This window comes from Micromesistius poutassou (assembly GCF_964030765.1).
Source record: "Micromesistius poutassou genome assembly, chromosome: 19".
Classification (NCBI taxonomy): domain Eukaryota; kingdom Metazoa; phylum Chordata; class Actinopteri; order Gadiformes; family Gadidae; genus Micromesistius; species Micromesistius poutassou.
This window is the reverse complement of record NC_140289.1, coordinates 8,822,772-8,836,518: the sequence shown is the minus strand read 5'-3', so window position 1 is coordinate 8,836,518 and position 13,747 is coordinate 8,822,772.

Below are 13,747 nucleotides of genomic sequence, written 5' to 3'. Positions count from 1 at the left end.
ATGCATAAGAAACAGTGGATTGGGCATGAAGTCCCATCCAAACTCATACACACGTTTTTCCTCATTACAAAACCAAAGCCTCAAGGGCCCATCAGAGTGCAACTTTTCATGGAAATGATATAAGCGTATCGCCACGATGAACTGTGCTTTAATTACTTGAAGGTATGCGTGACAGCTGTGTCTATTCCCCCAAAAGTTGTTGTATGCTTCCATATATGGGCAGACTTTGCAGCTCTGCATGGCAGGGGGGAATGTTATCTGATGCAACCAAGAAACACTTGTGTCTTACCGACACGTCACATTGACTGTGGTATTGTGGCAGCTCCTCTGATACGTTTTTTTTGTACTTGTGGCGCTGTAGGCAAGATTTGAAAACTGTAAGAAGAGAGTCAACCAAAAGCGATATTCTCATAGATCATTTCACTCACTTACAGCCAAGGCATGGCAATGGAAAAATGACACTCAAATTCAGCCACTGCTGAGAATCACTTTGACAAAGAGAAAACACCATCTTTGGTTGAATAACACTACTGAGTCAATAAAATATAGATATAATATATTGTGTGGTGTATAAATGGTATGTATGTTTCTGGTTTTAGACATGGGGATGTGCAGTAAATGTCTGCTTTAAAATCAAACAAAAAAACATTTGAATCGAAATCAAATCTCATTTGGTGCTCAATTCACAGGTTCTGAAGAGCCCTCTTTCACTGGACCCCATTCATCAACAGTAATTCACTTCAACTGCATCATCAAAGTGAAACTCAGGCTTAACTGCTTTTTTTAACGGCTCGACTTTAATTCGGCCAACAGAGATCTCTGGCAGTCTCCGTCTTAATGGAGTGATGAGTGAGGAGTCATGCAGGATTTTCTGGCTTTGACCATAACCATAAACCTTTCAACGGATACGCAAACAAACTGTACTACTTACTCTGGGCCAATACTGAATTCGCTAGTTCCCCCCCCCCCCCCATCCTCCTCCTCCATGTGCCTTTTGTAAAGACAATATCGGCTCCATTAATGAAAAGGTCACAAAAAGTTTATCTGCTGAACTAAATATGCCCTGAAGGCATAGACCAGGTGGACATTATCATTGATAATGCTGAGGGAGAAATACTATACATGTTTGAGCTGCCTTTGGTAGTACACCAGGGTATCTTCAAGCGAGGTGTTGTGGTCGAGTCCAGACCTCCACCAGGCTTCCTGATCTATGTTTCTCTTAACCAATACTTTCTCCTGACTACCGGTAATGGTTGTAAAGGGCTCACCTGATCAATGGGAAAAATATAAACTGATTTCTTAACCGCAGATTCATAACTGTTTAGCTTCAAGCTCATACAGATTTTGATTTTTTTCAAATATCATTCCAAGAGAGGGGGCTATATCATATATATAGGGTTTTAGATGTGTGTTTTTTATATATGTTTTTGTTATTACCTTGTTATCAAACATTAAAGGCCAAGTGCATGACCCATTTAGTCATTTTAAAGCAGTAGGTTAAACCAGCAGTAACCAAAGCAGTAACCTAAGAGAGTTAAGTGATGCTAAGGCAACACTAAACGCTAATTATGCTGAGCAAAATTCACAAATAAACGGCTAGTAATACATGTGTGCGCACGATATATTTCTATTTATTTACGTTTACTTTTTGTAAATAGGCCACAAGAGGGCAGCAACATTCTGTTGTAAACACATTTAAGTACAGCGTTGAGCGAAGACAAATCAAGTAGTTGAAACAAGCCTTGGGATTGGGAGCGCTGGGAGTGCTTGCATCTACAGCTGATAAGCTGTAATAAATTGTCAGTCTTTGACGTTTTCCTTTTGTTGTGGACCCAACAAGGAAGACGCCAATAATAATTAAATACATGGCTACAAAACACACTGACCTAATTGTTCTGCCTGTCGGATTGTCTAGGCAAGTGGCAATAAGCCATGGCAACACATAATGAGTAATGTAAAAACTACCTGCACTCCCCTCTTCTTGTTTCAATGCATGTCAATTTGACATGATTTGTTGACTTGCTGAAACTTAACAACACCATTAAATGGCTTTTAACTTAAAAGAAAAAATGACACATTTTGGTTGTTGCATGGTCAGGGTTTTATCATGTGTGAAAAGAGGGGAAATGGACAAGGGGGATTAAAAGAATCTTTCCTTTGGAGGGAACTTGATAGGTTTCACATAAATCACCGCTCACCACGGACTGGATAGATACTCAGCATGCACGCACACAGGCACACATGTTGCACACATGCACACACACGCACACACACAGGCAAAGAAGAATAAGCAAGCACCAAAGTTAATGGAACTGACTGTATGAAGACACCAATATTGATCTAAATAAACCGCGATCTACGTACAACGTGTATACAGTATGATCGTAAAAGTATAAAAACAAAAAAATAATAAATCTGTAAAAAAGTATTGATTTTGAATAGATGTGCTCATGTCTGCTTAATATTTTGGGTGTGACATGCCACCAGGTATGGTGTGATTAGCCGTTACAAGCCGTTTTGGAAATCTGCCCCTTATGACATCATAAGGGGCAGAAAAATATATAATAATAATAAAAAAGGAAACTCAGTAGCTCTAACTTCAATGAGGGTTTTTATTTCATTTCCGTGCCATACGGTGGCTGGTTCAGTGGGCTTTCATTTTTTGCATTTTTTTTTTCTTTTAGCCGTTCTTTTTTAATTGCTTTTTGGGGAAAGCAACATTACTCCCACGTCACAGTGTGTACCAGGGGAGAATGTGAGGCACGGTACACTCAGTCATAAATAACTTTAGCCTTCACAGAATGCAATGGAAGCAACTCCCAGGGACTGCCACACACCACTGCCTCGCTCTCCCACTCTCTCTCTCTCTCTCTCTCTAAAATTTGCCTTCACACTCATTGTTCTCTTACTGTGTGTTGCTTGTTACACCTCTGAAGGAATCGAAACATGTGGGAGAGAACTTCTCACTGCTTCTTACGTCTCACATCTCACGATTCTTATGGATTTGCAGATACAGGCAGATTCTAATACCGTCCAAATTGAGTGTTTGAGTTGTAAGCCTTCATAAATCTGGAGGATTTCCTTGTTTGGCCTTCGCTCTTCCATTTTGTATACAGAATTTCTTGGGTCTCTTTTCCGCCTGCCTTTTCCTTCTGTTTCTTGTTAGCCTTCCCTTCCCGTCTTCTTCTCCCCCCTTTCCTGTATCCACCCCATCTTACTCTGAAATAAATAAGGCATCATCCACACACGCTGCTCAGTTACAGACTGTTCTTTCATCCTAGACACCAATCATTACCTGACCGGAACTGCGGCCTGGAAAGTAACCAACCGATACTGTCTCACCTGCTGAACCCGCTGAACCCGCTGTTTGTTCACAGTTGGATCACCATGGAGACAATTGTTCTTCTCCTCCAGTTGCACCATAACAAGGTGGCAGAGGCATTTTTTGTTGCTGAACTGCAGTGGAAACAGGTTCCTTTCAACACTGTGTATTGTCTCCAATTGAGGACCCCCTGTATCTTCCTCGGTCACTCATCTGCAGCATTGTTGGCCCTCACCTGAAGTGCAAAGAATCAGAAACAAGTCTGCTTCCCGATGAAGCAACTTCTTTCATTACTTTCAAGCAATAGCCCTGACGGAATTGATGCAGAGCAGCAAAAGATAAAAGAAAACCTTTTTCTTAGCACTCCAAGCTAACCTATAGGGGAATCGCGGCAGTCCCCGTTCTGTTGAGACTGTCATGCTGATCATCTTTAAAGACACTTTTCCATGACCTGAGGCTAAGGATATCCGCAGTTCATCCTGATATTCCACCCCTCTATGTAACAGAACAGGGCCTTGTAAACAAAGCACCGGATAAAAATGAAGAAAAACTGTGATTCTCCCACCCTGTGCCCAATCAGAATTTTGATGCCAGCGGTCAATGTGCCACACCCCCACACGATGACCAAGCCTGACCCCACACCACTCTCAGTTTAACAACAACAAGTTCCCACTCTCACTTCTACAAAGTTGCCAACATGTGATGCCTATTCAGTCCCGTGCCCCACTGCGGTCAGCTCGAACCTGTGACCGCGCAGGGACCTTGCCACCCTAGGATGTCACTTAGTTTTGATTCCCATTTCTGCTCTTTCAAACTGAAGTGTGTGCCTGTGCACAGCATTCTTCACTGCACCCTATATGAACTGCATAATAGCAGAACCTGCAGTCAAGAAACAGGTTGCTCTTCGTGTAGGAATGTCCTATGCTGTTCAACTATGTTCACTATGTGGAGGGTGGTCCTCGGACGATAGACTGCCGCCTAGATAAAGACCTCACAAAGCTGTAAACCCTGGCAGAGTTATTACGTTAGGAATGGGTGCCCACTTGCCCCCTCTGCCTTATAGAGATGCAGATGTGAACTGTCAGCAGCAATGACCTCTTGACCCCTCTGGTTGGGGCCATCATTTCTGAAATTTTGGGGCATAACCCTGATATGTTCCTCTTATTGATGCACTTCTCCTTTCTCACAGTGTTGACCAGCTGTTTCCGCTCTGAGGGCTTTTGCATTTATTTAGCTGCATTATTTGAAACTTCCTACCTTCTCACACCTGTTGAAAATCGTAACCCAGGCTGATCGATACATCGTGAATTTATCATCTCAATTTGTGACTGGGGGGATGTTAAATTGTGAATTGTAGTAGCACAATGTTTTAGAAGTGTAGATGCATTGATTTTTAAAGTTACAATCAATAATAATATGAAACAAATCAGTTCTTGATAATACAGTTGCCATAAAACCATTGATGCATTTTGGAGAATTTTTGTACATATATCGTGGCCATTTTTACACAAGGAAGCCTTTAATAATAGGGTAAGCCAGATCTCAAAGTCCTCACCAAACCAATTAGGGGAAGACTATGGTGACGCCTTAGTCCCACAAACCATAGTACACCCTGTCCCTGTTCGCCCCTGGTGACGGCACACAGGTTTTGCCACCGCACAAAGGTTATCTTATTACGTGATGCCAAAGAGGTTTTTTGAAAGTCACATGCAACGGTTCAAAGCAGAAAAAAGTAATTACCAAAATAGGATTTCAAGAAGGTTTGACACGAGCGCATCCTAATTCTGCATGATTATCTCAGCGGGGGAAAGGATGGTATTTCCAGAAGGACACAAAGGGAGGAAAGAGGTGTGCTCTTGAAATTGCACACGCATGGACTCTCTCAGGCACACACCGGCAATTGCAATCACAAGCTGACTCGGGCCATCCACCCAAGATTAGATGCAGAAATTGGGAATTCAGTTGGCAGTAAATAGTTAAGTACAAATGCATTGTGGGTGATTCTCAGGCAGCATGTTAACAGACATGCTGCCATACTCGCGTACGTGCAGCTCCACAATGAAATACGATTTGACCCATTTTTAGCAGTACATATCTATATATATATATATATATATATATATATATATATATATATATATTGTATGTACATAGGAGATTACGTCATTGTATTTCTTTGTTTGGCTATCTACAACCAATGTAGCGTGATGAAAATTTAACAATCAAACAATTCAGTGTAACACTGAGCCAGTGATAGGACACAGTAATAACATATGTAATAAGTGTTATAAAAGCATACAACCAACATTTAGGCAACTACAATTAGAAGTGCTCCACAACCCATGTTTCCAAAATAAATGGGATGTGAATGCAGCCTAGTTGTAGCATAATAAGCAATGCTTAGTTCACATCTAGAGAAACAACAAGACAAAGATGAACGTAATACAGTTAATAAAATAAATACATTAAATTACTCTGGGTTATGTGTGTGTGTGTGTGTGTGTCTTTAAAATCCCATTAATATCTGTTGGAAGACTAATGGTGCTATCCATTTGTATGGTACGCCGGTACGCCCTAGTCGTAAGGTGTAAATCTCCCAGCTTTCTTGCGGCATTTCACGGAGGAACGTCCCCTTTTGGTCGGTCCCACTCGCTATTCTGAAAGTAGAGCGAGTTCAGTGAGGTCAACCATACGACTCGACAACAAAAATGGCTGCGCCCGTAAAGAGATTTATTTTCTTTGTATTTGTATCACGTTGGTAATTTTAATGTCAATTTTAAATGCTCTTACACACTTGATCACATTGCTACTTTATTCCGGTCACCAATTTATGCATTGCACGGTCTTGCTGTGCGTGCATTGTAAAGTTGTGTTGTTTGTTTTCTATAAGTGCTATAAGTGCTGCAAGCCAGGAAATTATGTCACGTTCTCACTAGAGCAGGTTGGACGTACCGGCGTACCATACAAATGGATAGCACCATCATTGCTCGTTGGCCGGAAATGGAAAGGGGGGCTGTTTACGTTTGGTTGTAGTCTTTTCGCTCGGTTCTCCATTTCAACAGTAGGGCTAGAACCGAGCGAAAAGACTACAACCAAACGTAAACAGCCCCCTTTCTGTTTCCGGCCAATGAGCAATGAGATACTTGATTTGGAACATCAATGAACACCACTATCCACTCGGTAAGTTGCACATTTCTGAAAACAAATGTTTAGGGTTGTTTTAAGGACAGGTTTGTGCATGCCCATTGCCAGCCATTCTGAAGCAGGCAGGGGTGATTCTAAATGAGCCAAATACCCAAGACAGGACCAATGGTCAAAATTTTGGTGACAACCACTCTATTTCCTCCTAGACAAACCAGAAAGTAGGCTCAATGTTCAAAATACTGGAATTGTCCTTTAATAGTCAAATCCAACCATCCATCCCTAACCCAAGTACAGAGATATAGGCCTACAAGTACAACAAGTGTCTGCGTGGGAGGTATCACACTTAGTTTGTGCCAGAACACTCACCACCCACTGGCTATCACAGTGGAGAGGTGAGCAAATTAAACTATCCAATTAGAAAGCAGGTATTGATGAGGTGGCCATGTTGGTACAAAGGTCCGGTATAAGAGCTAAAACGTCCAGCTCTGTGACGACTGTATTGAGCTTGGTGGCTCACTCCACCATCAACATATAAATTGTATGGATTACAAAGGGAATGGCAGTCGCCAATTATAAATGGGCTAATGACATGGGTTGGGGCAGCTGGGGCACCGGGCTTGATGAATGGGGGCAAATTGGAGGAAGCCGGTGCCAAGTTTTTAACTTGATGCTGGCCGCGACAGGGAGCCAGCATCAAGTTAAAAAAAGCGTCATATCTGTGGGGCGCTTTGGACTGAATAAACCATGAAGTGGTGTCCAGTGTGATGCGGCCAGGGCAAAGTCGAGGTTGCTTAACAACGCAGAAGAACCAAGCACAATATCACCTTTTTATCTACTTAAATCCACCGAAATTCAAATATGTTCTTCTGCGCTTTGAGCAGATTGTTTGTTTGTTGCATTGTCAAGGAAACATACAGATTATAGTTCTAGTTGACCGTTGTTTTTAATGTAGGATTTGTAGTGCATTGAGTCGCAAACCTTGGAACATTATTGACCGATCAGGTCTTCAACAGCGCTGTGGTATAGGGTTAAATAAGACTCTTGCTACATTACATTTGGAACCATCTGCATAAGTGAACCGTGGTTTGCTTGTAGCACAGCCAGAGAAGAAGGGTTGCAGATGTCAATGGTTTGGACAAGCATCGTATACAGTAATATTTTCAGAAAATAAGGATTGCACATTGCAGCACGAACAACCACTGTAACGTGAACGTAGGAGGAGGAGGATAGTGTAGTCACTTCTGGGTTTGATCCCCGTTGACAACAATCTACCTGTAGGCATCTGCGAGAAAAAGTATCAGCTAAATAACTAAACAGTAATTGTAATTGCTAAAGTTTAGAGCCCGAAAAAGAGTAGTACTGTAATGGCCCCGAACATAACAGTGACGAAAACATGATGATACTACTCTAAATTCTATTTATGGTTTTCAAGGCACGAACCCAAATCGCCTCTGACTTAATAGATCACTGAGTTCAGGGAGCAATTTGTATGTAGTTTCTCTTTCAGCAGTGCCCCCAGCTCTCCTGTTTAGTGTTCCTTTCCCACTGGCTTCAAATGGTTTGCTGCATCCATGTTAAAACACTTACGGTAAGGTTAGCAAGCTCACGGCTCCCTCCAAACATTATTGTAAATGTTATCAACATGACCATTCTGACAATTACTGACCTTCTAGTTCTGTACCTCATAGGAAGATAACATGGACATCGTGAAATGTCCACTCCTTATACACGCACGGAAACACACGCACAGACCCATGTACACACACATACATGAACGCACACACACACACACGCAATGGGGAAATCTTCCCTTGATAGCACTGCCATTGTTGGGAAACTGCAGTGGTGTGCTGGGGCTGTAGTTTCAACATGATTATCAACTCAGTAATAATAATGGTATCCGGTAAGATCATGATTTTGGTTTGCTTCTCAATTAAGATATTTTTACTATAACTTTGATTTCTTTGCATTGCATTTACAGAGGAATAGTGGCCATCTTTTATCTCGGGTTCAATGTTGTTTAGAACTGTAAGAGTCCGACCATAAATCAAGGTTAAATCTATTTTTTATATTGGGGTTTAAAGATAAGGTTCAGGGTTGCATGCCCCTGCAAATAAAAGAGAAATCATATGAAATAGTATCTTGCAAGTGTATGTCGTCCTCATACGGATAGGAGTATTTGTTAACTTTTTCCCAGTGTTGAACCTCCCTTGTAGTCTCCATATCTTTCTGTGGCATACACTTTCCGGGCACCCTTGACACTCTTGAGTTTTTATAGGCTACCCATATTCCTCTACGTTGGTTCAAAGAAGCATGCTTGTATCCTACTACCGAGCTACCATCTGCACAGTATATAGATATGATTGATGATCCATTTCATTATCTGTAGGGCTGGTCAGTAATTTAATGCTATGGTTTTTTTTTTGTTTACAACCTGTATGCTTGCCTTATCTCGGAGTGGTATTATTAGGCCATTAAAATCCACATTAATTATTAGCCTTTTAGAAAACCTGGCCGTACATTTATCAAAGTAATGGGTTATTAAGCTGAATTCTACTATGAATTCATGAGCATATTATAAGTAAACATGGAAGAAACAAATATATACATATATATTATATATATAAAAAATATATATTATATAAATATATCATATCTATCAAGCAGAAGTCAAAAGCATGACTTCTGCTGCTAGGGGTCTCTAAATCAAAACTCTTGTTTTCCTTCTCAACATGGCGGTGAAAATATGTCTGATGTGACCCAGGCAAAAATACTTTGTCGTTCACAGATGATGTAATGTTCTAGTTTTATTCAGCATACGTCATTTTATTCAAATGAAAGTTCAGTGAGAAACATAAATTTGTTAAATTGCTAACCTAGAAATAGATGAGTAGACTACCAAAACAGCTGTAGATGATATAGATATAGATGTGTGGGGAATTCAATCATGGGTTAGCCCAGCACTGTTGGTACAAAAAATATGATGTTGAATGTTGTTGTAACTTTCTAACGTTACCATTTATATTACAGTGTTTCCCAGAGAATAATTAATTTCCCACAGAATACTTAAATAATAATAATAATACTACTTAAATAAGTATTCTTTTTGGGATTTTAATTTTTTTTTATTTAAATTTTTTTAAGTGAGAAAGACGTTGGATATTCAACAGATATTCAGGCTTTGAAATACAGCGCTGTGATGTGGGGAACTTCATACTTCACCGGTATGACTCCCTTATGTCACGGTTTATACCTGCCAAGGAATTGGCTGGGCAGAAGCATCCTCTCTATGGAGCCATCTTTTAGTCAATATTTCTACATAATAGGCGCATTACAAATTACCCTTCCTTTAACAATACCATCACTAAAAAGCAATTCAACCGGAGACGTCTCACATTTCCAAATATTTAGAATGGATTAAAATTCCTGTTAAGAAGAGATTAGACTATCCAATTGTGTACATTAGTGCAAACTATCACATCCTTTTTTAACACCAAAACAAGCACATACAAAGCGGATACATAAGCATTTGTTGAGATTTAGAGGGTATTTCTAGCACATCATTACTGATTTGTGAACTTTTTTTTCTTTTCTGTGGGGAAAAGCCTACAACAATCCTGCCTTCCGCACATGATCATTTTTGATTCAGAGAGGAGGGGTTATTCACAGATGGTTCGTTGTCCGTATGTTGGTGAGAGGGAGAGCGAATCAATGCATACGCCAGTGTGCGAAATACGGGGGAGGGTTTTGGGGGGCTTCTGGAAAAATCTTTAAAGACAGGCAGAAGAAGAAATTTGTAGAATTTATTTGCCATTACAAATTTGCCATTCAAAAAATAAGCCAATATCACAGAACACGACTTCTGTATAACCCTCACTGCGGACTGTGGCTCTGGAGCTTTTTCGGTTTCTAGCTCTGTAATTTCTTTCATAGCTAAAAATAAAATTGGAAACTAAATACAACTGTGTGAAAATCTGCGGTTGAGAACATCTCAGAGATGATTGCATGCATTCAGCTTAGACTTGTTGCTTTATGTCCGAAACTTGTGACATCTGGTGGTGTGTGCGTGAGCAGAGCACAACCACCCCCAGAAAAATGGAACCCTTCAACTCAACCCTCCCTGCGTTCTGCCAATTTCTGCTCCCTTGTTGATTTTGCTACCTAGTGGTTCTGCGCATGCGCATGACGACACTATTGATCCGCAGTATTGGTGTAAAATACACATACTGTACCACTGAACTCTCCAATAAAGACGTTATTATACAGTATCAGTCTATCGAATCATGCTAACCTATCAAAAAGTGCTAATCTGCAAATCTGTTGACCAACTGCATCTATCAAATGATGCTCCCACTACAGAAACATGTTATTTTACACTACTACGCACTCCATGTACACTGTAAGAATATGGGGAGCATATTTTGATTTTTGGATTTTTCTGTATTATAACGTCTTTATTGGAGATTTCAGGGGTACAGTATGTGTATTTTACACCAATACTCAATAGTGTCGTCATGCCCATGCGCAGAACCACTAGGTAGCAAAATCTGATGGGTAGCCGAAATTGGCAGATCACCGGCCCTCTCTATTCACATTGGGTATTGGGCATACGCACAACTCTACAATTAAATACGATTTTACCCATTTTAAGTGGTACATTTATGGGAGTAGTACATTTACGGTAAACATTATTAATCTAAAATGGCTGTCGTTCTCTTGGTTCAATAAAAAAAGTATTAAAAAAATTGGGTCGCTACTTGATTACTGTTTGGCGAATGTGTTTTTCGTAGCCGAAATCCGGGAAAATCATAAATATTAATGAGGGGATAGCCGGAGATTATCCAATCTCGTTGGTTTAAATCCCTGAGGGGTATTCCATCAAAGTCGCTAACAAAAGCGGCGATTAGTTGATTAAGCCTGGTTAGAACTAGCGCCAACTTCCACTTGAGGCTTAAGCCGTTCCATCAACGCAGTTCAGCCACGCCTTGCTCAGGTTAGTTCAAGCCAGGCTAACGTTATCCTGGATTACGCACGTTCACGAGATATGCAACCAGCCCATAACCGTGAATGTCGAATCATGGATCAAATGTCCGAAAAGGACCGAGCGGGATCTTTTCCAGCAGCGAACAGAAGCTGCTTGTGGAGGTCTATGAGGAGTACAAGCATATAATAACTCAAAAAGGGAACACCGTAACCATTAATAGAAACAGGGAGGCTGCCTGGCACAAAAATCGGCGATCTGTTGAATTCATAAGTAGTATTAAGCGTAACATTTAAATTTAATATTGACCATGGATTTGAAAGCAGGGAGATAGTCTTGAGTTAATGTGTCGGAATTGCACCCGGTCGTCCGGGGTTCTATCCCCACGCAATTACCTAATATAGGAAGGATTAATATGCCGCTTTTTCACCGACAGTATCAGCTCGACTCGACTCAACTTGCCTCGACTCGACTCGGTTCCAGGTGCGTTTCCATCTAAAAAAGTACCTCTTCAATGTGGGCGGGTCGTAGAAAAGAACCTCTCCACCATGGGCGGGTCGTCATTAGGTTTTAATCACGGGAGACGCGATTCCCGGGAAATCTGAATCTGATCAAGACTATTTCCTGATTCCCGGGAAAGGTTATGATGGGAAATAAAATAAAATAAAAAGCGCAATGACTGCGTGTCTATTGTTGTCATACAGTAACGTTGATGGAGGCGAAACTCGAGCCCTAGGAACGACACTAAAACGAAACAGCGGAACGCTGATCCTCCGGAGCCGGTCCGTGGACTCCAGCCACGCCGGACACACACAACCACGCCCGACACACACAACCACGCGCAGCTTTACTCTAGCCCGGGAAAGTAGCGACACACGGCGAAACGCTGATCAGTGTCCCCCTCGGGAGTGGGTTCGTGGACTCCAACCACGGCGGACACAACTTAACTTTGAGTGAGTATTCCCATTTACAGCCGCTGGCCAATCAGTTACCAGCAGCCTGTTTACGTCACACAAAAGTACCTACTCCGCTCGCTTGGAACCTCGACGGAGGTAGTACTAAAAAAAAGTACCCGGTACTAGGTACCGGGTACTTTTTTTGCCAATGGAAACGCAAAAAAGGCGTGGCAAGTCGAGTCGAGTCGAGCTGGTACTGTCGGTGGAAAAGCGGCATTAGAGAAATCAAATACCTTTTCATGCCATTTATTTTCCATTTCTTTGAATATTCTTAATTAGGGAATTAATCAAATTAATGAAGGGAATTACAAAATGAAGCCAACGGCAAGAATACTATGAAATACTCTGGATGCGAACTCGGGTCGCGCCTATCACAGGGTCAAGTGCTAGACCATTCACCCAGCCGCTGATTTCTGATTACGCGATAATACATAGATTTGTGTAAAAATGTGTTGAAAAAATAGCCATAGTAATAATAGATAGCAATTCATTGAATTATTTCATTTGCAACATTTAATCTTAGACCCTTAATGAAAATATACGCTGTTCGTACTTTATATATGTACATTTATGACAAAATTGTGAGGACTAGGCTTGGCGGAACCTTCTGATGGTACACTTGTTGCTGACAGATGGATTTCTCTGAAACACCGCTCAAGTTAGCCTGACAGTTAACCTGCTCCCTACCAGGTTAGTTTGGTCGGATAAATTGCCATGGTTACTTAGCCGGCTGACTCTCGTGACTTCTCAGTCCTCTAGTCTTCACCGCTAAACACAATCAGTGAACGAACGGCGACTCGTGAGTCAGCGCGACTCAGCGACTAGTGGGTGGAGCTGGGAGTCGAGTCTCGGAAAACGAACTAGGCGAAAGACGACGAACGAGAGTAGCAAATCAGGTTGGTTCGTTCCTTTTAAAGAGTCGTTCGTTCAAACTGATTCGTTCGCGAACAAACCACCACTAGTCCACACAAGTGACCTCCAATGCATCCTCGATGGATTGGACGCATCGAGAACACTTCTGGGTTTTTCGTCTGTACTTGACTTGATGCATACTTTGAATTGGAACAGTACTTGGGCTACGACTGATGACGTTGATCTGATGACGATGATCACAAGTACAGACAAGAACACAAATTGAGAAACGGTCAGTCACTCCCCGGCAGTGATATTTTTTTTCCTACTGTGGCCACGCCAAGACCCGCCCTACTCTGTCTGTGATTGGCCGGGTTGCATGCAACTCAACTGGACGCTTTAGAACTTTACGGTACCCTCACTGGGAGCATTCGAGAGCGTCACAAAAGAGCCCTAAACCTAATCCTAACCCAGGGCTGCCAACTTTTGGGT